We start from the raw sequence: 26,525 nt of genomic DNA, 5'->3' as shown, positions 1-26,525 counted from the left end.
CTTGTGTCATCAAGCATGATTTACTTGTACTTAATGTCAATTTATTTGCTTTCGATGACTAATCTATCCGCATTACCCAAACCAGATTTTGACTCTGTTTGTTGCTCTTGTTGGTTTGTTGTAACTGTCTTAAAGTGATTGTACTCGCTGTGAAATATACTATTGTTGCTTGCTTTTTCCACAGGTACACTCTTGCACTTTTGATGTTCTTGCTGTTTAATTGTAACTTGTCTAACAACATGCTCTTATTGTTCTTCCCTTTGGGACTTGTTTGGTTTCACAATGTATGCTTCCTGTTTGGGTACCCACAATGTTTGGGGCTATCTCGTTGTGATGATCAGTGACCAATGCACTTTTGTAAAACTCTCTCTTGGAAGTCGCTTTGGATAAAAGCGTCTGCTAAATGCATAAATGTAATGTAATAAGCTATCACTTACTCCATCAAGCTAAAACTACAAACCCTTTGCAATTAAATAAACTAGTGCACAGTGCCCGCGATGCAGTTGGTGATTAAGATGTCAGTGAAACACACAAATCCAGATTACTTGAACTATAGATCACAGTGCTCGGGATGATGTCAGTGAGACACACAGATTTCTGGAATTATAGTGCAGTGCCCGTGATGCAGCTGGTGATGACAGTTCTTCTCAGTGGCTTTGGTACCTATATTTCTCAGATCACAATTGAAAATTTGTCATCTCTGAAGTACTTGTTCAACCTCCACATCATCTATTCTAATCACTTTTGCACATCATAAAATAAATATCTCATAATTTTAAACACATTTTTGTGCAAATGATTATGAAGCCTTCATTTGTGTGCTGTTTCCTATGTTATCAATTGCATGTCATGTTGATAAATATGTATGATATTGGTTCTCTGTAAAATTGTCTTACCACCACAACATCTAGACATTTAGTTAATAACAGATGTCATTATATGTATAATGGTTGAGACAGTTCTGCCTAAGGATTGGTTGCTATGTTTACATTAACATTAGCTACTCCACTCGAGGTGCTCAGTATATTTTAGTGAGCGTAGGCTACCATTTTTCCGCAACTTCCTGCTGCATCACAGAAATTAAATGAATTGCTGTTCCTAATTACTCTCTATAGACTTTATCTATATTATTGAAAATGAATTAATGTTACGTTATCTTTATCGAGGGAAGTCTTTACTTCGATAGTTATTTTTATTGATTTATTGCCCAGCCCTTCTCTGGATGTTGTAAGGCTGTCTTGGTTGACACGAATCTGCAGGGGTGGTGGTTCCCGTCTTTAAAAAGTGTGACTGGAGGGTGTGCTCCAACTTTAGGGGATCACACTCCTCAGCCTCCCTGGGAAAGTTTATTCAGGGTTTCTGGATAGGAGGGTCCGTCAGATTGTCGAACCTCGGATTCAGAAGGAGCAATGTGGTTTTCGTCCTGGCGCTGGAACTGTGGACCAGCTCTACACCCTCCGCGGAGTCCTGGAGGGTGCATGGGAGTTCGCCCAACCAGTCTACACATGTTTTGTGGATTTGGAAAAGGCGTTCGACCGTGTCCCTCGGGGGCTCATGTGGGGGGTGCTCCGGGAGTAAGGGGTACCAGATTCCCTGATTGGGGCCCCCGTACGACCGGTGCCAGAGTTTGGTCCGCATTGCCGGCAGTAAGTCGAACTTGTTTCCGGTGAGGGTTGGACTCCGCCAGGGTTGCCCTTTGTCACCGATTCTGTTCATAACTTATATGGACAGAATTTCTAGGCGCAGCCAGGGTGTTGGGGGGGGGTCCGGTTTGGTGACCTCAGGATCGGGTCGCTGCTTTTTGCAGATGATGTGGTCCTGATGGCTTCATCGGGCCGTGACCTTCAGCTCTCACTGGAGCGGTCCGCAACTGAATGCAAAACGGCTGGGATGTGCAATCTCCGGCCGAAATTAGCTTTCTCCGCAGGGTGTCCGGGCTGTCCCTTAGAGATAGGGTGAGAAGCTCGGTCATCCTGGAGGGGCTCAGAGTAGAACCGCTGCTCCTCCACGTCGAGAGGGGCCAGTTGAGGTGGCTCGGGCATCTGATAAGGATCCTGGACGCCTCCCTAGTGAGGTGTTCTGGGCACGTTCTGGGCACGTCCCACTGGGAAGAGGCCCCCGGGAAGACTCAGGACACGCTGAAGGGACTATGTTTCTCGGCTGGCCTGGGAATGCCTCGGGGTCCCCCAGGAAGAGCTGGTGGAAATGGCTGGGGAGAGGGATGCCTGGGCCTCCCTGCTTAGGTTGCTGCCCCCGCGACCCAACCCTCAGAAAAGCGGCAGATGGACCTTTTACAAAGTCCCAAAAAACCCTGAGCGTCATGAGAAATGTATTGCTGCTATCAAGAGGGATCACTGGACTCCTACAGAATAAAGTAAATAAAGTGAGACGTGTAGTGTCGTTTTGTTTCCGGTGTTGTCGCCCAACTGGTTTCCACTAGGGTTGCACGATATTGACAAAATGGGATATTGCGATATTGAACATGAATATTGCGATATCGATTACATTTTTATATTCTTAAACATATGTGTGGTGGTCTGCAAGAATCCGTTGGATGTCGCGGCCGCTCATTGCTGGCCATAAGCCAAAAATTATTGAAAATCAGTTTTGTCAAAAAAGATTTTTGATGTTTTGTATAGTCAACACCCAAAACTTAATTTTAATGTAAACAAAGTATATGATCACTTATGAAGATTCAAATTTCAAACATGTCAAATCAAATGCTCAGTTTGCCTGTTTTTGAGAGCTGCAGCAGCCCAAAACAACTGATGACTTGCTGAGAAGTTATTAATGTAGCCTAGTAGTTAAACTGACATTCACAACGTGATTATGAACAAAAGGATTTCCTTTCCATATTCGCCACAGTAAAGTAGAATGAAACGGAGTGGAATCTTTGAATGTAGTTTTCAGTATAACAAATATTGAGATGGGATTTGGTATATTTTATCCAGTTCATTCAGAAGCTTCTTGAAGCATTTTTTATCGACTGTATAAATGCGCATCATGTCTTTGGCCAAATAGTATGTTACAGCATTTGTGATTTTGTTATGTCTCTTGGACCTCTTGTCGTAGGCCTAGTTACCACTAGCAAAAGCCCTCGCTAGCGATGTTTGCTTTGCTAGCTCTGGCATAACTGTCGCACACATTTTTATTGGAAGATTTTTATTGTGTTTTTTTGGCTACTAATGTTTCCTCTTTAATCTCCATAAGTTTGTCGTCTTCCTGAGCCACACTCATATTCTTACTTTGTCTTTTTTTTCCTTTCGCTCCACACTCTCGAGTGTGAAAATTGCCAGTTATATGTTTGTGAATTTGTGACAGGTGAACGCACAGCTGGGGAACCAGTTAGCGTTGAAACCAGTTGGGCGACAACAAGGCATTGGAAGCCTGTGACCTTCTTTTAAGGCGTTAGTATGCTAAACTACTTTTCCTTTGGTGTCCTGATGTGACTGATATCACAACAGAATCTTATGGCACTTCAGTTCAACGATATAAACGCTATTCGTGTAATGTTAATATCGCTTGATTAACAGACTGTTCTTGATCATAGGGTCAGTGGCATTTTCTTCATCTCCAGAATGATAAATGTTGTGATCATTAACCCATCCTGATGAGAAGTAGCGGTAGGCGAGAGGTAAATATAGATGTCAGCAAACGTCAAATTTGGCAGGTTTTTACTGTACTTTAGTGGAGTAAGCAGTTCACTTGTCAATAAATAAGGATCAAAACCTAAAGCATCTTTCTATAAATATTGTTTTTTTTCCGTCTGTGGTAAGGTGTGCTATTTTCGTGTGCCACGTCATCCATTCTCACTGAGGAGACCCGAGGAGGGGCTTCGAATTGGTCCTCAAGATGGCGGCCGCAACAAAAGAAGTAAAGTTACTGAAACCCATGAATAACTGGGTTTGACGTCATAGAGTGCGTTGAACTCGTCTTGATCCAGGGAATCCGATACCTCATTTTGGAAAATGAAAAAAATAATGTGTGTAAACACCCAAAGAGTGTGCCAAATTTCACAACTTCTGACCATGCGGTTCTAGGGGCTGCCATAGACTGCCATTGCAGAAGAAGATGTATAACTAGAGAGGGTAATTGTAGGGTATGCTTGCTTGCGCCGGTGGCAAATGGGTCCGTTTATTAACTGTCATTTTTACAACTGATATTTCTGTATATTATATATAAAAATACGTACTTATTACTTAAATTGCATAGATTTAAAAGCATACATTTGTTGCTGCTCATTTACAATTAAAAATACTAAAAGTGAAGTGTAGAATGAAACGGTTGTCTTCTGATTTCTCCTGCAAGAGGGAATAGTGATAGCCTCAGTTGAAAAGTTGGATCAAACAAAGATATTGTTGAGCAATCCGGTGTAATTTTTTTACCAATTTTATGACTTAAATGTCACCTTAAGTTTTTCCCTTCTTGTGATATTTTCAAGCATTTAGCCTACTCATATTGCATTCATTCATTAGGAATGAATTTGAAACAAGCTAAAACAAGCTGAACCCCCTTTGAAACAAGCTATTCAAACAACGTTGTCACTAGCAGTATTTCAGATGGAATTGCGATTCAAACAGTACCATCTGCTAACTGAAAATATGCCCCCAAAAACGTAAATAAGCTTGATATTTGTTTAGGGGGAATTGGTTAATTCAAAAGAGGTTTGCTGGAAGTGATCATTGTCAGTAACAAAGCCAAATGCGACCATTTGGTCTCAGTCTAGAGCCCTGCGTGGAGATGCTGACCCCTGTAAATTGTGCTACAAGCAAGCTAGCCTAGCTGCTAGTGCTAGGCAAACTTCACCGAGGAGGGGATTGTTTGAATGCGCAGGAAATGAAAAACGGTTCTTTATGTATATTTGAGTCCACATATTCGTAGATATTGCAGTGTTGGTCAAGTTACTTGGAAAAAGTAATGAATTACTGATTACTTCTCCAAGAAAATAATCCAGTTAGGCTACTTTGCTGTTACTATTTTCAAAACAAAATCAGTTACTTTACTTAGTTACTTACTTAGTTACTTTTCAAAAACATGATGCACAACTTGAATATGCTATAAAGCAAAATACATTTCAGACTCATTATATTCTTTCTGCATATTCCATCATATAAAATTGAATCAAAGGAAACTCTTTTTCAGAACTTGTTTCATTAGTTTCAATCTTTTAACTTTATGCATACATACATACATATATATATATACACATTACATTTACATTTAGTCATTTGGCAGACGCTCTTATCCAGAGTGACTTTACAGTAAGGCAAGTAGGATGAAGTGCCTTGCCCAAGGACACAACGTCGCCGGGAATCGATCCGGCAACGTTCTGATTAACTTTCTGGTTACGATTCCCAAACCGCTCAGCCACCTGACTCCCTATATAAAATAGGACGATGGCAGGACAGACAATTTGCATGTGAGGGGAGGGGGTACACATTTGGGCTGCACGATTATGGCCAAAATGATAATCACGATTATTTTGATCAATATTGAGATCACGATTAATTATCACGATTATTTGTTGATTTTAACCTAATCAAATTTGATTGTCACAATGCATTGTACCTGCAGAATGGATGTGAATACAAGTCAAAATATACAATCAATAAAAAACAATCTTCGTCCACACAAGCGTTTTCATATCGTTTTCCAAATGTTTGCCGTCCACACCAACACGGAACATGACAATCGTTGTCATGGTTACGCCACTCCTGTCCCTCCCTCCCGCCACCCTGCTCTGTTTACAAACTCCTCTGGCAATACTATTTGGTGTTTTAAAATTGTCCAACCAGCTAGCTGTTCAGCCTAGCCTGGCTGCCAGCCCAACTTAGCCCCGCCCACCAACAAATTTGGTCGGGAAGTTGGGTCTGGAGGGGCTCGTATTAGGGACAAACTATATAAAACCAGAATCTGGACGGACCAATGAAATTGCCAGGGCGGGCTTTATACGATGATGGACAGATGATCAACAGTAACGTAATCAACAACGTCATGAAAGAGCACTTGGGTTGAATTTATTTTCAACAAACAACATATTACGTAGCTCTGATTGGTTGTTGGTCTATCCAGTTGAGTGAAGAGATTTGTTTTACGAGTTCGGTTGAAACACGCCCCATAGTCACAGCCCAACGGAGAGTTATCAGACTCATATTCTGACTAAAATTATGAGTATGACAACGTCAGGCTATGTTCAGCCAGGTCTCACCCAGAATCGCCGCTCTTTGTTTGGTTTAAACAGTCTTCTCTGCCTTGTCCCCCTATCGTTCAGGCACACAGAGTAGGCCTACAACGCTCACCTTCTGCGTAGAAGAAACACATTTCTATTAAGTGATAATACTTGTACCTGAAGTAGGCTACAGTAACTAAACTGGTAAATAAATTATAGAGATGGAGTAGCATATTTCTTTCACCTTCCATGTTCATCTTGACATTATAGCTATAGAGCGAAAGCTACCCCCAATGCTATAGCAACTGAATGTCATCGTATCTGAAAAGCTCCGTGGACCCCGTCCTACTACGCAAACCCAGCCTTTTCACGTCTCGGGCTAGTGTGGACGGGGCCTCTGTCCTCTACCGTCTACATCTAGAAACTAAGCTGCGTGATGCAGGGAACATCTCGTGATCAGACATTAGGTGTATTCAACTCCATGCAGCGCCGCAGCCAGCTGCAGCCTACAGATTGGAGAAAGAGTTTATCATAGCCCAATACATAAAATGACACATTTTCCGACTTTACAGAGCCGTTTATAACTCCTCCCCAACTGCAAGCGGCAACTCTCGCTTGTCATTTCATGCAGACGCAGCCGATGTCGAACGCACCTATTGGTTTACGGAGCGCTAGATTGGCTTTACAAAAAATGACTTTGATACGGAGCGTTCTAAAACAGAATGACGCATTTTAAATATCGCTTGATCACGTGAATTTGATTGTGGGAAGCCGAAATCATGATCGTGATTAAAATTTGATTAATCGCGCAGCCCTAGTACACATATCAGGTGAAAAAACGGCCTGATATAATGTGTATCCCCTCTCTAACTCATATGGTAAACAGGTGAACAAAGGGGTTAATTGAAAAGCCATATTAAACTAAATGAAATGAAAACAGAAATCACGTAAGAGGGCAGAGAGGGAGAGGTTAGCAAAGACGGGGCATCCTTGTCAGACCACACCCGCAGTGAATGGACATATGGAGGTAGCCCTAGATTAAAGGATGGAGGTAGCCTAGATTAAAGGAAAAAACTATTCAAACGTTGCCTCAATGTAACAGACAAAATAACGTATTTATGTAGATAAATGAGTCCCTTGTTACTGTGGAAACCCCTGTCGAGTCTTCCACGTCGCTATTTGTTCCCTTTAAGAGGTGAATTCGAAGTGCAGTTAAACTCCGCCTCTCTGAGAGCATGCGCGCTCCTGCGGCTAGGGCAGGGGTGGCCAACCAGTCAGAGACTAAGAGCCATTTTTTTTTACCTTGTTACTGCAAAGAGCCACATCCTACACACGGGTACACGTGAACATCACCCCATCCTTTCATCACACACACACATACCACACACACAGACAGACAGACAGACAGACAGACAGAGAGACACAGACCTCTGCTCAGACAGATTTACTGTACATGTCACCAGGGCCGGAGTGTGGCCACTTTTCAGCACAGGAGATTCAGGCCCAAGACTGGCCCACTTTTTTGTATACCAAACAGAGCCGGATGCAGTCTGCTTTGACTGGGGGTGCAGTGAACTTTTCTGGGGGGTCTCATGATTACAGGAAGGGATAATATTTTTTTAAAATATTGATACCATTTTTGAGACTGCTTAACGATCAGTGTTAATCAGGCGGAGCCAGACGTTGTAAACATTCTAGGCTTAGCCCCATAGGACATATGGGTTTGATGTGATGCAAGATAGGGACTTCCACACTTAATGCGAGCGTGCACAGCGCGAGCGAACATTTTTGGCCATTATTTGAGCGCAAAACAGTTTTTTGAGCTAAATGTAAAATAAACAGACGTTTTTCAATTGGTAAAACCTTGTCTAGTGATGCCATCACTCCGGTGTTACATCCCAACTGGTTCCCAATTTAACTGGTTCCCCAGCTGTGCGTGCACCTATCAGTCTGCCTCTATCACCAGATTCGTCACAAATTCACAAACATATTACTGGCGATTTTCAAGTCGGATCTCATATTTGCTGCGGCAAATATGAAAGTAGGCCTTTGGGCTACGTACGCACTACATTAAACTACCATTCGCAACAAAATAAATGGAGAAAAAATAAAACATTTGCAGGCTCGCATGAAGTGGGATTCGATCGGACTAGAGCAAAAAGACATACCCACAAAATTCCATTGGTTTACACAGCAAGCTATACCAGCTCTGAAAAGTTTGCCAACTGATTAAGTATTTGTTAACTACGTTGGCCTTCAGGTAACATTTTGACTTGGCTTCTCCTGAATCAACTGGTTCCCATAGACACTACCCGAATGTAGGTTACTCACGTATTTGTGGTTGTTTGGAGGCTATAGCCATATTTACCACGATATCAAAGCTCCTTCTGACACCACAAAATTCATACTAAGAATGTCGCTGCTAACCCAGACAATACGATCAAAATACGTGTAACACAACATGGAAACATTTGTTTCCTATGCGATTTGTGTAGCCTTTGGCTGAGTGTTTCTTTGCTATATCTTTTGAAATCAATTCATTTCATAATTGTATATTCTGAACAAATGTAGTGAGCACTATATTACAGCCATTCACACCATAATAAATGGAAGCTAAGAAGATAAAAGATTCGAGTGGGATTCGATCCCACCAGCAAAAGAAGGTGCTTTGCTTTTAACCGTTGCATTAAACCACGAGCTACACAAGTGTGTGTTTGGCAATGACTTCTGGGTAATCAGATGCGCTCTCACTGACCAAGTCACCATCCAATGCATCCTAGATAAAAGGGGCAGATCAAGAACATTTCCGGGTATTTTTGACATTCTTGGTGACTTGTTTTCTTTGGATTGGAACTGTACTTGGGCAATGAAAGATGACGTCAAACGATTTCGCAAGAAAGGAAAAAAAAACGTGGATTGATAAACTGCCTTCTCAAGTCAGTGACTGAACTTCAATATTATTTATTTGTCATTGTCATAGGAAAACAAAAAATTATGTTTAGAGCATTCAAACACTGCATAGTTTTGACATAGAAAGTGCAATACAAAGGTGCAACATCCCTCCAATAAATTTCTCATAAATAAACCTGTGTAAACTTTAGCACAATCAAAACACGTGTTCTAAACAGTGACAATCTTCAGTCATTAGCTGCATTATGAAGGGCTTTAACAGCATAGACAACCTAACAGGAACATTAACAAGGGCGGTACAGTCAAGAAATGTGAAGTATTTTGTCATTTGTGCAACAACGCAAAGTCCAGTTCATTGTTATTGTATTGGTGGGTGTGGTTACTGTCCATGAGAGGGAGGCAGAAAGGGGGGAGGAGGTGCACTATTCAGAAGCCTCACAGCCTGAGGATACAGACTGTTGGTCAGTCTTGATGTTCTGGCCCGTATGGACCTGTACCTTCTACTTGAGGGCAGCAGGTGGAACAGATGGTGAGCTGGGTGGTGAAGGTCCCGCAGAATGTTGTGCACTCTACCCAGACAGTGGGTGGCGTAGATGGTACTGATCTTGGGGGGAGTTGTCCCAATGATTCTCCCTGCAGGTTTTACCACCCGTTGGAGTGCCTGCTGGCCATTAAAGGCCAACAAGTACAAGGCTGAATTGCCTGAGTCAGTCCCTTTTGTAGGATATTGGTATACAAAGGGCCTATAGAACAATGAAATCGCTTGCAGCCAACAGAAAGAGAAAAATTAGGCAAAGAAAACTGGAGGGCCCTCCTCCACAGGACATCACACTTCACTCACTTTCAAGTAATCTATGTGACCGTGTTCATTCAACAAATATTTATGAATATTGTAGGAGTGAAATGTATTACTGTTCTCTGCAGTGACATGAAATACAGTGTGTTGCTGCCACCACCCACTGTGCCATACAGAGGTAACAGTGAAACTAATAGTCATACGACAGTATATATGCCATATGTGGTTGCTGAATATTGATCAAAAAGGCCATTTACTTTCTCAAGAGGAAGTCCTACATCAGGGGTACTCAATTAGAAACTCAAAAGGTCCACTCACCAAATTTCCATTCAGTCAAGGGTCCGGAATGGACCATGGTTTATTTTTCTGGCCCTTACTTCTCCCATTCAAAATTAGGTTTAGGCACAGTGCCCATGCCCCTGGGCATCTTTCTCCCATAGACCAGAGTTCTGGGGGTAATTTTGTTCAAAGTGTCTATGCTTTGTGTCATAGTGGCATTTCACGTTAGCTTTACCACTTTTGACAAGGGCAACCGCCTCATTGCAGATTAAACACATCGGTTTTGTGCTCCCCACCGGCAACACAAATGCGTTCTTGTCAGTCAGAAATGTGCAATTTTTCGGAATCAACTTTTTGCTGGGTTTTGTTACGTCATTATTTTTGCTGAGGAAGAACAGGTAGGCTAGCTACTGTTAACAAATCGATTAGCCTGCATTGTTGCAAATGACACACACAAACTGCGTTACCCACAGAGGTTGCGGCCAACGTTGAGTGAATGAGTTGTCACCGTGATTGCCATTCCAGCTCCTGATTGGATCTTTGGATTGGACACAGAAGATAGAAACCACATCTATTAGGACAACCATAGATGTAATAAATAGCGTGAAGGCTTTAAAAAATGTGCCGGTTAAAATGGAAACGTTCCATCAAAATGAATTAAGTCCATTGGCTAATAGTATATTGGCTAAAGTTCCGGGTCCGGATAGGAAGCTGCCTGGGTCCGGATTCGGACCGCGTTCCGCCATTTAGTGACCCCTGTCCTAGATGATCAGGAAACTGTGTCTGCCTGCTCAGAGAGCGCTTTGGGAGTACACTTGAGGGTTTTTTTACCACTTACAACATAGATGGTGAGAGTGTGTGAAAATGTGGCTGTGATTGAAGTGTCTGTAATGACTTGGGGGTGGTCTGAACATGAGACACAAGTCCTTAAAGTGCTCATTTCAAACATGACTCAATTGATTAAATTGCTATGGTGCTAAAGAGGAACTTCTTCCTCTCCCTGAGCCTAGGGCCTCCACTTTGTAAGGCTGGGTGTCAAACCTGCCCCCACCTCTCATATGCTAAAGTCTGGAGTTTCTGGACGGTCTCAACTTGATGGCTCTCACACCCCATTCAAGATGTGGTCTGATTGGTTGTTCTTGTGTATAAAGGGAATTGTAATGCATTGTTCTTTGAATTCTTCATCTCCTGAGACCTTCTCCTCAGTTCTCCCTTGTCCTACTGTCCTACTCCTTCCTCACCTCTTGCTTTCTCTCTGATTTACAATGATCATGGTAGAGTAGGTAAGATGGAAAACTTTCATATTGTAACATGTTTGCCTTGTAATTGAGCAAAGTTATTAAATGCGTATTTCATTTAACCGTACTTTGACCATTCTTTCTCTGATTTAACCCATAGAGTCAAATACCTGGAATTCTATTGATATTGGCATTATTTGCTTCATGCTAATACACTGTTCAGTTTCCCATCTTCCTTTAAATCATAGGGGAATTAGTTCAGGTTGTTTGGACAATATTTACCCCCTACAACTTCAAGGCCAATACAGAGACACAATGTATAAGCAATGAACCTTGAAACACAGTCAAATGGACACCTTCAACTTTCTCCAAGTGTGCCTTGCAAAGGGACAATGTTCTTTATTTGTTTCAGGTTGGAGCAGACAGAGGGCCCTGTATAAAAGAACCCTGGAGCTCGATATAGAGCAGGCCTGGCCAACCCGCGGCTCTTTGCCTGGTCTCATGCGGCTCTTACGTTTATATCGAATTTTGTGTTTTTTATTTTTATGTATGTGTGTTCAATATTTATGTTGAGTTCAATATTTTCATCCCAAGCAAATGCACGTTTTACATGAATTTTCACGTGATCACGTCTGTTTACATTCACTTTGTATCTAAAATACACACGCAAAACGTGTTTGGTGTGGACCAACAAAACTCTACGCTCAGCTTGGAGGGAGGGAAAACCTTATTGTTGAGTAAACAATTGGTATCAAGTTCGCTCTGAAAATGCTGAGCAAAACAAAAATATGAAGATGAACACAAGATGTTTTTAACAGTGTAAGAGTTTATATATTTTTTGTTGAACAAAGCTTGATGGTAAGCCATTCTGCCTTATGTCAGGCGTCATTAACGCATTTCAAAGCTTCAAATCTTCAGCGCCACTTCAGCTCACTCCATGCTAACATCAACCACGAATTTCCAATTTCGCAAGAACAAGGTAATCACTTTGAAAAGTCAGGCAGAAAAGCAGATACAGTTGTTCCAAAAAGACCGTAACGCTTGCATGTATCAACTGGCTTGGAACATCCCAGCTAACAAGGGACTTCCTGGGGACGTTTGGTGACGTTCCTATTTGGTCCCCTATAGGTTATACCGTGACGTTATCCTTAGGACGACCCTAGGACGTCCTTAGGACGTTATTAAAGTTCCTAAAAGGTCACAATTTAGACATTTATTTGTAAACTTTCAGGGGAGGTTCCAGGATGGTTATGATACAACGTTATGTTAAAAAAATTCGGGGACATTTGGGACGTTCCAGGAACATCCCTGGTTGGTTATTATGTAAAAAAATGTCGGCGGACATTCGGGACGTTCCAGGAACGTCCCAGGAACGTCCTTGGTTGGTTATGATATAACATTATGTTTAAAACTTTCGGGGGGTTCCAGAACGTCATTTGTTGGTCATAACCATCTAAATTCCGAACTGATATTGGCCGCGTTTCCCAGATTCGATCGTTCTTAAGGACTTAAGACGGCTCTTAAGAAGGGTTTGGCTAAGAAGGAGCGCTAAGATAGGGGTGTTTCCCAGACGCGTTCTTAACTGTCTTCTTAAGATCTCGCCAAAGAAGCCTCTTAAGAAGCTCTTAGTGGGAGCTGTCCACCGCCGTGGTGTTGAAACTAAATCAATCGATGCCAGGAAATTGATCACCCACCACTTTATCAGCGCATGAATCACACAACACCCTGTAAGGCCGTAATCATAATACACATTGGGGTTACACATCCCCCATAATATTCAAATCTGGTCAAAATGTCCCCCCATATTGATATAAAAATACAAATGTGCTACGCTACGACAGGCAACCACGCACGCTGCCCCCAATGTTAACTTCATGGCTATGGCCTTGAGCCCTATACATGATAGTTGATATGGGTTGTGTGATGGTAGTGGTAGTGGGTTTATTGTTGGGAGTAGGGTGGTGCTGATATCCGTGCTTGGTGACTGGTGGTGACGGGGTAGGGGCTGATAGACATCAAAAGAAATTGACAAGCTCCTCTCTGGTCTGGACAGCAGCTTGGTGGAGTGCTGCTCGGGATTCGCGGGGGGCGAGGTTGGGGGCTTCATCTTCCGATGATTCCCCATCTTCATCCTCAGGAGGCCGCTCATCTGCTCCAATGCGCACTGCTTTGTTGTGCAGCATGGCTGTGACAACAATCACGCGGCAACATTTTACAGGTGACAAGCGCAGCCCCCCCCCGACGAACGATGGATACGGAGGGCAAATTTGCAGCGGGTTGCCCTCCGAATGTGTGGTGACACTAGCGTGATGAGGCGTTAAATCTCCATACGAGGAAGCCGGTACTTGGACTGGACAGCCCGGTCCGACAGCACATTTAGTGGGGAGAAGTGCTGACGCACATAGGCATTTATATAAACTATCTGGCTTCGCGCACGGTAACGCTGTTGATTAGCAGCGAGAATGTGCTGTATTGCAGCCATGATGTCTCACATGCGTGGACTTCAGCAACGCCTTATATTTATAGACTGAGGTGGAGCCTCGATCTCTTGATGAGGTTCCAGCCGAGTTCAATTACACCTGTCAGTTTCCCTGATATCTGTGAAATACCACAAGGTTGTTGATGTTTTTATATTTAATGTAAACTTATGCAGATGCCGAATGTTTGTGAAAACGTAATGAGTGATAGTAATGATGATTCATTTTATTTATGTAGCTACAGGAACACATGGGCAATTATTTATTTGTATATCGTTATTTTTCTTCTTATGCTATAATTTTTCTTGTTCTGCAGCCGTGGGCGCACATTTATCATCACGCATGGTTTTAGTTTTCCTTTGAGTGTCAGATATAACTTTCCTTGACGCGGCTGCAGTAAGTGTTTGGTCGCTAAGAAGGCTGTAAAGACTGGGTCAGGCTGATCTTACATTTCCTTCTTAGTGAAAGATCTTCTAAAGCTAAGAACGACTCTGGGAAACACGTCCTTCTTTCACAGCGCTCTTAAGAGCGCTCCTAAGAAGCTCTTAGCGCTTAAGAGCTTCTTAACGAATCTGGGAAACGCAGCGATTTTCGTTTGTGTGTCATTCTGTGATGTGAATTGCTCGAGCTATACCCTACTGTCACTCTGGAAACTGTACAGTATTAAATCAATTGTTTATGTATGGTACTAATAACTTGCATTTGAGCAAAGTAATACTTTATAGTCATAAATAATTTGGGGATGTACTGAAACAAAACATCTAAGCTGAATCCAGCCTATCCAAGCACCAGCTGTGTCTCTAGAAATGTTCCATACTAGCCTATTAAAGCACATCTCTCGCGGACGTCACCGCTCGTGACGTGAACCCTGTTGTTGAGTGAAGAAGTCGTTGACAGACAGCAAAACCTTTTGATCCCGCATCCTTCATTTATAGCTATAATACCGTTTGATAATCAATTAGTGTAAATATATCTTCAACTTAAGTTTTAGTGTTGATAGTTTAGTTCTTTGTTTTTGTGTTTTTAATAGTGTTTTTTTTGTGTAGTTGGATAGTAATTTAGCGCACTCCTGTAAAGGTGGGCCACCCGAAGGACAGAATTTGAGGTAAATATATTTTAATACAAACTTTAGCTCTACTATCTATGTATTTGTATGTTTATCTAACGTGAAATAGCCATATCGAAGATTAATGTAGCTATATTAATTTCTAGCCAATTTGAGTTGGCAGTAGTTTTCTAAGTCAGCTAAATTGAGACGTCGTACAGTATCATCTTAATTTGTACAGTAGTTAACAATGTTCTCGATAGCACTAACTAGCTAGCTTGAAATCGGATGCCTACACACTAATTAGTGGTGTCGTCTCTTTAAGGATACAGAAAATACAAAACAGCTGAAGCTACTTTTGGACAGGTGAAGGCTACAGCTCTAGCAAGTCAAGTAGTGTTAGCTCTATTGTAGAGTAGCAAGCTACTTTTGGACAGTTATCTCTAGACTAGAGCTACAATAAAGCAAGACGTTTCGCAAGAAAAGTAGCATAATGATATGCTACGTTGCTACGTCGGACAATGTTCACGATGAGTAGATGAAGGAAAGTTGATTAGCACTAGCTAGATGGTTGTAAATATCTGGATACTGAAGGTCAGGGAAGCTTTCCGTTTCACTTGTTACGGTCCTAAAAATAACTCCAGGAGCATATGGATAAAATACACTTCCACTTAATGTTCTTTGCATTTGATCTGCTGTCTAACTGTAGCTAATTCATGTTGCAGGTGTTGATTCCGGACAAACTGGTGGAGGACGAGGAGGAGGAGTAGGGGTTGACACAATTAAAATATAAGAAAATTAATTCAGGCTTTTAAAATATATTTGAATAGTGTTTGTTTATACTGTAAATCGTGTTTTTTCTTCTACAAGCATACACATAATATGTTACAATACACAATACTTAGCAGCAGCCTGTTAAACTTAAAGTTTTGTTTTTTTATAAAGAAGTCAAATTACCTTGTCGAGTTTAAGACACATTCAGTTTAGTTTTGCACTATAGGCTAATATGCATTTTATACTTTGTATACAAAAAATATCCATTAAATGCATAAATGTGACTATAAATAAAGGTTGAGAAATTGATTCTGCATTTGGTATGCTAAAGTTATCAGGACGTCGCAAGGGAACGTCCCCATGACGTCGCAGACAAACGTCCCCTGAACATCCCCTAAATGTTATGAGGACGTTACATAGACGTCCCGGGGACGTTTGTCTTCGACGTCCCGGGGACTTTCAGGGGACCCTAAAAAAAACGTTCCCTTGCGACGTCCTGATAACATTTGGGACGTTCAGGGGACGTCCCAAATGTCCTGGGGACGTCATTTTGTTAGCTGGGATGACTGGCCTGGCCTGTGGTCTTAGCACGGCAAGAGTCAATTTCTGTCATTATCATGTTGGTGTGTGACATGCAAGGCCCGGGCGGGTAATCGTGAGAGTTCCCGGTGGGCCGCTTCACTTTTGGCGGCACCCCGATTTGGTGCTGGTGATAAATCTTGCATAGGACGCACAATGTGCTAGGACCGGCACTGTGTGTACCTAGCAAGCATTAGCAGCATTTGTATCGGTTACATGTACGTAGTTAAATATCAGGTAATATTTAACTGTAAAGTATACACCTTTTAGAGGATCTATTGGTAAATCAGCCTCTGCTGGGTAGAAAGGGAAATTGTAGAAAAAAATAAGGCACCAAAAAGTTAACACCAACATTTAGTGGCAAAAGCCATTGTTATGTCTACAAAATTATTTTAGACATAGTATAAATTTTGCTAGCTTGCAAATTCTGAGGATAGCCTACCAAAGTTGAGTTAGCCAATGTCGTTAGCGATGCTAGCTAACATTAATTAGCTAGCTGTAGCTCTATATATATATATAACATTTCACTGGGTCTTGCAGCGCTGCTTGATTTACTGAAATTATTATGAAATGCGATGTTCTTCTAGCCATTTTCTTACTTAAGCAAGTCACAGTATTTCCAAGCCCTGATAGTTGTAACTGAGACAACACAGTAAATAATTCCTCTTTCGAGTAATAAGCCCCCGTTCAAGTGTAAAATTAAATTATAGCTGCACGGTCTGTAGAGATCTTGGGACGAAGCCACTTTTTTGTATTTTGCTAATGCAGAATTCGGTCAAATAAAATCAATAAAATAGACGTAATGAGTGGCACATAACGTGAAGTAACATGGCATTTTATTTTGTTTGAGTTTTAACTTGTCCAGTGGGGCAAGTCAATTTCTCTTCCACTTGTCCTACTGAAAAATCCACTTGTCCTGGACAAGCGGACAAGCATTAATGTCAAGCCCTGATCCTGGAAAGTGTTACAGGGTCAACGACAACACTGAACGAGCCACAAACCAATTAAAGTTCTATATGAATCTATATGAAGAGGTTATACAATCAAACCCTGTGAACTGAGCACACAATACAACATGAGGCCAGCTAATTCTCAAAAACAAGAATATCTTACAAAGTTTGTCAGCCCCAACATGGCATTCAAACAATTCAGCTTACTTACCTTTATTTTACATTGCGTTGCAATACAATACATTCCAACTCTTTCACTTTTCATTTGTGTTTACAAATGTCATAACAGAATGAAAAATACCCCATTATATTATATCAGTCTCTTTGTAAATCCTTGCAATGGCAGTTAATAAGTTAAATTCAGACCAAGCTACTCATCCTATCCTGACAGGGCGATCTCTGGCAAAAGGCCCATTTTTTACCATTCTCTGGGGATTAGGCTAATAACACAACAATGCATACAGACTTTCCAACATTGACAAGATGCTGTTTCTGCTTTGTAACAGCTTGTTGTGTTTTCAGTAGTTGTCTTAGTGTGGTGTGGGGTGAGCATCAGTGAAGAGATAAGGGAGAATGTGGAGGAGACATGTGCCTGTTGGACTAGTAGCCTTATCGCTGTAGCCTAGGGTGTTTGGCTGAATGACACATTTTTGCCATGGTAAAACGTATGTTCTTGCAATCCGTGAAGATGATGAATATTCTGCCTCATAAAATTACACCGCAAAATCACTCAAACCGTGCGTAATTAAATGCCATCTAGTGAACTCCATACCTTCGGCCTGGCACTGATGTCTGTCGTTGTTGTGCAGGCAGATTTGACTGACGGACTTATCATGATGTAGCCTACAGACTGCTTGACGATCAAATCACTTTAAGACACAAATAGCCTATTAATTGTAAAATGTTCAATGTTTGCCTTCTGACTAATTCCTGTCACATATTTTGCATGTGAATTTTGTAATATGTTGGATCAAGGTAGATTCTACTTTGAAAGAAGGCATTGAAGACGCGTGGACAAGGGTTGCGGGATGGGCGGGATCTCCACCACCATGGGATCCCACACGTAAACCATAGCAGAGGTCGACTAACCTAGGCAGAGGTTGCACAAATATGAATGTAATCTGTAGGCCTATGTAAAATAGTAGACTAGGCCAACGTTACGTATTGATTTACAATAGAATAAGCAATCTATAACAACGGTAAAATGCGCTCCCAATCAATACCGATGCTGAATGTAAAACGCTATGTATGCATAGTCCGAGTTTGGGACACATCACACAATCGAAATGGCATTCGCTATGCACGCCTTTCATGGTGTTCAGGCGATCATTGACGCAGTAACCAATATTTGTGTAGGGTAACAACCAGACACATTCTGTGATTAACTACTACCCTGGTCGAGGGCAAGCTATCATAAAACTTAATGCGTGACAGGCCCAGTGCAATATACCATACCATTCTGAATGGCACTGCGCCAAATTGTTAACAGACTATTGACAAAAGCATGCATATTTTCAAGATGGATAGCATCAAACCGTAGTTTCTTTACCTGGCAATCCAATTCCGTTAGGTGTCTTCCCTTGCTCCAATAGCGAAACTCCAAACTAGATTAATCCCTAAAAATCCACTACCGCGGCGATGTCTGGAAACATAGCCATCAATTGCTTTAGAAAACAAACTCAATCATTAGAATTAGAAGAAAAAACACAAACACACTTTCAGTCAGGTATACGTTGCCTTATGATTAACAGTTTAAAGGGGGTGAATGCTATCAAACGGAAAACATGTTACGGTAAAAACGCTAGAAGGCGTTAGGAGACTATCAATACCGGCGAATGGAACTGTAAATCCATCATTGATTTTTCCTCCACAAAACAGTAGGTGGCAGCAAAATAACACTTCCGCTCCAATTTCAGAAGTAAAGTCCTGACTTTATTTAAGTCTGTAAGTTATTGGAAAGGAAGAATGTATTGAAACTCCGGTTATGTTAGTCTATGTATGAGTTGGAAGTACTTTTATTTTATTTTAGAGAATTTTTAAGAATACTATCCCTGCTAGCATGTGACAGCGGTCCACTGGTGGCATAATCAGCGTCCCACCAGCGGGCGCCACCAGCGGCTGTCTGGTGTTTTGCTCATCGTTTTACCAGCGGTCCACCAGTGGCAGTCTATTCTTTACCGACAGACGTCCGCTACTGGCCCACCATCGGACCATCTCTCATATTCAGATCTCTACATTCTAAATAATGTAATCCACCATAATCTGAATAAACGTGTTACAAAATGTATTTTGAAACAACTGATGACGCTTTTTACAGGTAAGAACTTTAATTGTGACAGTAAATTCAATATGGATATACAAAACAAAACACCTTCAATATATTGTAAGCTGACGCAGAACTAAACAATGTATTTTTACAATATATCTGTATTTTGCTGAGCTGTTGACGATAATATAATAAATATATTAAATTGCTGTTTTCAAACTTCCTATGGACAATATTCTTTAAAATGAGACACCTAAAGGCAGTCTTCTGGCCCAAGCCGGTCCAGTTGCAGAGCTTTGTTAGGTCGTTGTTAAACATGCAGGAAAATATCCTCTTCACAGTCTTTGGTGGACTTCCCCCCTTAAACAGCCAAAAACCTGACCTGTAATATAATTTTCCTATATGAATATAGTTCAGCATAGATAGAGTATCGTTGTATTGAAACATTTTCACAAATAGTCATTTTACTAAACCTATTACTTTCGTTGTACATATAAATTGTATAATACTCAGAGTCTGCACTCTAATCATACAGTAATATCATACAAAGTGGGAGGAGTGCACAGAAAAAGCAATTATACATGAGAGGGGGTGGCAACAATTTAATCATCACAGATGGACTGACCTTAGGCTTTTGGTAAATGCAATACCTATGAAAGTTATTCACCATTCCCAATCATGGACAAATGCTTTAGTTTACTGTACGTAGTTAGCGCAATAGCATATATTTTGGTGCGGATTACCAGTTTCTCTTGAATTTCAACATCTTGAGCAAGCCTTTGTTCAAAGTCTTCCAGCATTAGCCGATCTTTCAGAGGAAGTACAATGTCCTCTGGCACTGCAGAGCCATGTCCAGATGTGTCTGACCCCTTGGTCAGCTGCAGGAAGAGGTTACAGTTTAGCGTTGTCTGGTAGCGCAACTCCCTCACTTCCTCTGCCAATTCCCTCAGATTACATTTACATTTACTCATTTAGCAGACGCTCTTATCCAGAGCAAATTACAGTAAGTACAGGGACATTCTCCCCATGGCAAGTAGGGTGAAGTGCCTTGCCCAAGGACACAACGTCATTTTGCACGGCCGGGAATCAAACCAACAACCTCCTGATTAATAGCCCGACTCCCTAACCACTCAGCCACCTGACTCTCAGATGCTGAAGAATCAGCCGTAAATCAACCTTAAAAACATTAGGTTGTGTCAAAGTTGTCAAAAAAAGAAAATACGCAATAGAAACCCATTCGTAATTACTATATTTAAGTCTACAACAGTTAACAATTGTCTATCTCAAGCTGTTAACTGATTGGAATCAAACGTGCCACCAAAGAGACTGTCAACAGTATTATTTAATTGGATACACAATCAATGAAAATAAAACAATGTAGCAGGTCTGTGGTAACATGTAGCCAGACCTATACAAAATAATTATCTCTAGCCACTTCATTGAAGGAAAATATTTGTATTGTTTGTTAACATTCCAGTGAAGTTGAGCAAATTATTACATAATCAACCAAATCAAAATCTGTTGTCACCTTTTAACTAATACAAATGTGGAAATTGAGCAATATTATACGAGAGTGTTATTGCTGAACAACAATATGGCCATGCAGATGTTCATTAATAATGCACTTCCTTTTGTGGGATGTTTCTTAATTTTGATCAAAGGCCCGAAGTGACATGCATGACAAATTATATTTTCCATCAGACTGGCGAGCAGTCGGGCCCGGTGAGGAAAAGGACTGACTGGAACCTGTTTTAGAGTGTACAAAAAAACACTAAATTAGGATACATGAATAACTGTTGAAAACAATTGTGTTGGCAGGTGGTCTCCATTCTTCACGTTTTGAGATATTGTGATAAACACAAATTTGTAGAAACAGATTTCTGATTTGTACAGTATTTTAGGTTGTGAGCATACTGTGTACATACATCTACTGATGCCTAATCTGGACACATCTTCAGTGATGTTCCTGGAATCATTGGACGTTTCGGGTCTTTCAACATCATACGCCCTCATCCAGGTAACCTAGCCGGGGCTGATCAGACCCCACCTTGTGTCCAGATGGCTAGTTAGCTACCATGACTCCATGGCTCCCCTCTTTTGAGCCACAGCCATCTTGAGGCTCTCTCTGCTGCATTGGTGGTACTGCAGATGGCTCTCCTCTTTCTCTCTCCCTCGATGCCTAAACTACTGAAGGCTCTGGCCAAGGAACGGGCTGCAAATCCTCTGCATCCAACCTCCACAGGGAAACACCTTGCTCTCCAACCAGCCTGCCAACAGTCACTGACCAGTCCTGCTTACTTGGAGAGCTTCCTCTCAGTAATCTTCCCAGGGGACTGTCAGCTCCAGCAGCAGACTGCTTGCTTGGTGGATTCAGACACAAGGACAATGTCTGGTCACAGGGTGGTGACTAAAATATGCCTGGGAAACAGCTGATGTTCCAAGTCCACCAACAACGTCTCTTGCAGACGTCAGGATGCCTGCAGATGTTCTTCTGGCAGGAGTTGGCTTGTCCCCAGCTCTGACAAAGACGATGGTTTTCTTAGAGGGTCTGAACTGCTTTGCCCACGCCAATCCTGCGCTGAGGGCTTCAGCAATGATCTTGAGGACTTGGTCATGCCTCCACCTGTACTGACCATCTCCAGATGCGCTTGTACAGCAACTTAGGATGTGTTCCAGGGTTCCTCTCTTGGAACACAGTGGGCATGCTGGTGTCTCTGCTATGCCCCATGTGTGGAGATTTGATGGGCTTGGAAGCACATCATACACTGCCTGGATGAGGAATTCGATGCTGGCTTTGACTTTATAAAGCTCAGCCCAGGTCACTTTCCTTTTAACCGCATTCTCCCATCTCGTCCAAGCTCCCTGTTGCTTCATTCCCACAGCATTTCAGGTTCTTGTCTCCTCCACTGCTGCTCTCACCTCCTCCTGAACAAGTCGTCGACCTTCCTTCCCCCTGGTGTTCATTTGGGGAGTTGGAAAGGATCCTAGACCTGCTCGACCTCGTGTGACCACTCCCACAAGGCTCCTGTGACGTAGCCTTGCATCTGCCTCTTGACCCACTTCCTCTGCCCTCCACTTCCTGCCAGTCCTCACTTGGATCCCTGCTTTAGCCACCTTCGGATCAAATACATAATTGTAAGAATATTTATATTAAACATTATAGTATGTACATATAATCTATGTTTGACTCCATTTACTTTGAAATGCTGGCAAGTTAGCCACTGATCCCTTTCCTGACACTGAAAAACAAAGACCAAATTGCTTCAAATCTTTCAAGGAAGATTTAAGTTATCCACATCAGCAACATTGGAAAAACAGATATGTGAAGAGACTTATTGAAAGCCTCAAATAAATCAAAGAGCTTTATCGTGTAAAGATACAGTTATCTTCAGACTGGTGAGCAGCTGAACCCAGTGATGAGGAGGACATAATGGAACATGTTGGCATAAGAATAATCTGGTACTTTATTATTCTACAAATATGTAAGTTAATACTTAAATTCACCAAAACATGAAGTTGTTCAGTAGAAGGTACCACCAATCGTCATCACAGAGTGTCAAAGAGGGATGGAAACAGGGTCTATATTCAACTCTATAAAAAAATGGGAAATATTTTATCAATAATTCATGTTCAAGAAATAATAATAATTCCATTAACGAATCATGGCCCTGAAAAAAACATCTTACACATACCTACCTTAGTGGTAAAGATGGGGGGCTTTGGCGCTGGTGGGAAGGGCTGTTCAGCAGTGTCAGACTCCTCAGAGTCAATCTGGTCATACTTTTGATTTTGCCTAGGAAAGACAGCAAGCACAAATTGTAACAACAGTTGTATAATAAAGCTTCAATTTATTTCACTCTAAATACTCTTATCTAACTCTAAATCTTACTTCCGGTTCCTTTGTGTGGTTTCTGGTTCTGTTTCAAGACTTGAACCTTTTCAGCCTGAACCAGGCACTCGTGCTTTGTCATTCAAATCTGAAAATAAACAAAATAGCAGCTTATCAGTTTGTACACACATTAGAAAAACGGACATTTGAAAATATTCAGTTAATAGACGCACCCTTGATCTTTAATATTTCCATGGAGAACACCTCCCATGTTTCAATATCTGGAACTTCATGTAAGATCACTGCCTTCCACAATCTCTCCAGGGTTTTATATGGAGGCCAAAAACATTTGTTTCTTGTGCACCAACTTTTTGAGACAACAGCTAAACTGTCTTCTTCATTTGGAAATTGTTACGGTGTAGTACAGAGTGGACCCAAACGCAGCACAGATACAATTAGGTGATTTATTGGGTGTAGTCCTGAGTTGTGGTCTTGTTTGGTGAATCAGCGAGGTTGGCAGGCAGACAGGGACTGGGTTCTCGGATGACGATCCTGGGCTCAAAGAAAACAGGTTTACAGAAGGCAAGTGAATCAAGAAATAATTATAGGTCAAAAGCGCATACTACCACAGTAGCAGAGTAGTTGGAAAGCCGGGTTGAAGTATTCAGAGGTGTAAAGTCACGAAAAAGCCTACAAATACTTTGTTACCTTACTTAAGTAGAAATTTTAAGTATCCATACTTTACTGAAGTAATTATTTTTCAGACGACTTTCTACTTAAATTTTCACGCAATTATCTGTACTCTCTACTCCTTACATTTTAAAAATAGCCTTGTTACTCCAATTTCAGTTAGGCTTGTTTTCATTCCAGCTTGTCATCGTTCAAAAAAAACACACACCAAAAAATAACCTATCCGGATCAATCGTGCCATCCGGATAGAGTTTATTTGTAGTGGTTGGATGAGAAGTATAAACATATACCATTCCGACACCCTATTGGTTTGTACACAAACCATCGCTCCTGAACATGACGTAAATCATGTCCCACTCCAGCAAGGAAATAGCAGACATATGTGTCCAACCAAGCACCAGCGAGGAGGTTGGTAGCTAGGATGACCAGACAACCCTTCTACATCCCTGGCCGTACCTGGAAGAATTCAAAAAAATGGTTGGATGAAAAAACAACTTTCGAATACACTGCAAGCTCTGCGCACCAAAGTACCGCAGCTAATGGCTTTCAAAAACTTGTCGTCTAATTTGAATAAAGGCTATTGATAACATACCTCTGAAGTTTGACTTTTTGCACCATTATAATACTTAAAGGCAACTACTTATCATATCTTTCGCTCCATGAAACACATTTTAATGTTAAGTAGTACACATGGTTCTTTAATGTATTTGCATTGTACTAAAATGTGTTCATTTTCAATGGGCATAAACATGTGCAGCCCAAATTTTTCAGCATGAACATTTCAATATAACATTATAGTCATTATGGCAATTTTTTGGGGAGGTTGTTTTTTGCATCACAGGCCCCCTGTGGTACGGCCTAAGCTTTTTGTGGCTTTTTATTCCCCTTACATTACTACTTTTACTTTTATACTTCAAGTAGTTTGAAACCAGTACTTTTATACTTTTACTTGAGTGAAAAGCTTGAGTTGATACTTCAACTTCTACAAAAGTATTTTTAAACCCTAGTATCTATACATCTACTTGACTAATGAATGTGAATACTTTTGACACCTCTGACGGAAGCTAACTAAAGCTAGTTAGCTTCCATTTTGGTAAAATAACTATCGTTTAACTGTCTAACGTTTTATTGAAACGTCTCTGATAGTTGTTCTCACAGATTTTAAGTCTTCTGATTGGCCATGTTTATTGGCCGTTTTGAGAACGCCGATCAAAACCGATAATGGGAATATCGGTAGATATGGATCGGCACCGATCAGATCGGAGCATCCCTACTATAAAAAGAATGTTTGCTTATGTTACACATCACCAACTGATTGCTTTTGTACATGTTTATAGTAAAGAATTAAAGACTAAATTATATTCAAAATTCAGTGACGTATTATATTTATTAAAGCTACGTTTCTGCATATGAGAAAATTGATGACCAATGACATGCCAGGGCTACATGCATTGTATACATTTATACATGCCTGGATTCAACATTTAATGTTGTGTGTGATTGAAATTCATGTAGAGTACATTACAAAAGTGTCAGAACTGAGAGCAGTCCAGTGTGATCTCTCTATCGCTGGATAAACCACATGCACTCGAGATCCGTTGTCCTACGACTAAAGAGCGACGTAACGGCAACGTAACCCATGGTACCAAAATTAACGTATCCAGCCGACCAAGGTACAACGTTGCGGCAACGTTGTCCACGGCACCACCTGGCAACCTTCACTTTATAACGTTGCTACGACGTAGCAGCAACGTTGCCAGAAGCTCTTCCTCCTGTCTGCCCCCCCAATGGTGGAATCAACTCCCCACCTCCATCAGGGACACTGACTGTCTCCCCATCTTCAAGAAAAGGCTCAAGACGCACTTGTTCCAGGAGTACAACGGCACTTAGGAATGATTGGCTGGATCTGATGTTTGTTTCCTTCATAATCACAATGACTCTTATTGAGAGACATGTTGATCTTGTTGGTTTGTTGTAACTGTCTTAAAATAATTATACTTGCTGTGAAATATATTATTGTTGCTTGCTTTTTCCACAGGTACACTCTTTGGGACTTATTTGGTTTCACAATGTATTCTTCATGTTTGGCTACCTGCAATGTTTGGGGCTATCTTCTTGTTATGATCAGTGACCTATGCACTTTTGTAAAACACTCTTGTTTTACAAAACAAGTTCTCATGGAGACCAGCGTTTGTCAACGTTCAATTTTAAACGCTGGACACGCTGAAGAACGTTTGCGGAACGTTTGACAAACGTTGCACACGTTTGGCTATTTTTAGTCAGTCGTTACCCAAGCGTTACTTGGTTGTCGCGGGTGACCAAATCAAAGCACTTACTAGTAATGTTGCCGCAACGTCATGTGTTAGCTGGGTTGTCTGTTCTTTGATTGTCTGAGTGCGGCATACACATAAAACCTATTACAACCCTATAACCTATTCTAACCTAGGTGGAGTACAGTGAGTGCAATAGTGCAAAATTACAGATGCAACCAGCAGCTGAAAGTGAGAGTGTGTCTGTAACTAT

The 26,525-nt window shown here is 41.4% G+C and overlaps 1 protein-coding gene and 2 long non-coding RNA genes across 12 annotated transcripts in view; 1 reads left to right on the top strand and 2 right to left on the bottom strand.

The window, feature by feature from the left end:
• The window catches only part of LOC146238086 (mechanosensitive cation channel TMEM63B-like), a 79,706-nt gene extending 60,624 nt beyond the window's left edge, over positions 1–19,082 (bottom strand). For 5 of the 9 annotated variants that reach the window (XM_084685281.1, XM_084685283.1, XM_084685284.1 and 2 more), the window contains exon 1: positions 18,767–19,063. The gene's annotated coding sequence lies outside the window, so the exon portion shown is untranslated. Of the gene's footprint in view, positions 1–18,766 lie in introns of all 9 variants that reach the window. The other 4 variants (XM_084685287.1, XM_084685289.1, XM_084685288.1 and 1 more) reach the window with 2 other exon arrangements.
• On the top strand, positions 3,273–4,138 carry LOC146238087 (uncharacterized). The gene is made up of 3 exons (XR_014740508.1): positions 3,273–3,407; positions 3,551–3,634; positions 3,777–4,138. It is a non-coding gene; the product is annotated as an uncharacterized LOC146238087 (long non-coding RNA).
• Positions 19,083–19,666: 584 nt separating the features above from the next.
• On the bottom strand, positions 19,667–26,478 carry LOC146238085 (uncharacterized). 2 transcript variants are annotated; one of them, XR_014740586.1, is made up of 6 exons: positions 23,546–26,478; positions 23,373–23,460; positions 23,180–23,276; positions 22,988–23,074; positions 21,409–22,597; positions 19,667–21,229 (listed from the first exon to the last, which is right to left on the bottom strand). It is a non-coding gene; the product is annotated as an uncharacterized LOC146238085 (long non-coding RNA). The 2 variants fall into 2 exon arrangements; XR_014740585.1 differs by having other exon boundaries at positions 19,667–22,597.
• Between the last annotated feature and the right edge of the window lie 47 nt (positions 26,479–26,525).

The sequence above is a fragment of the Hypomesus nipponensis genome, chromosome 21 (assembly GCF_054491055.1).
Source record: "Hypomesus nipponensis isolate SF chromosome 21, ASM5449105v1, whole genome shotgun sequence".
NCBI lineage: Eukaryota > Metazoa > Chordata > Actinopteri > Osmeriformes > Osmeridae > Hypomesus > Hypomesus nipponensis.
Note: the sequence above shows the minus strand (reverse complement) of the source record. Positions and strands in the feature narration are given on the sequence as shown.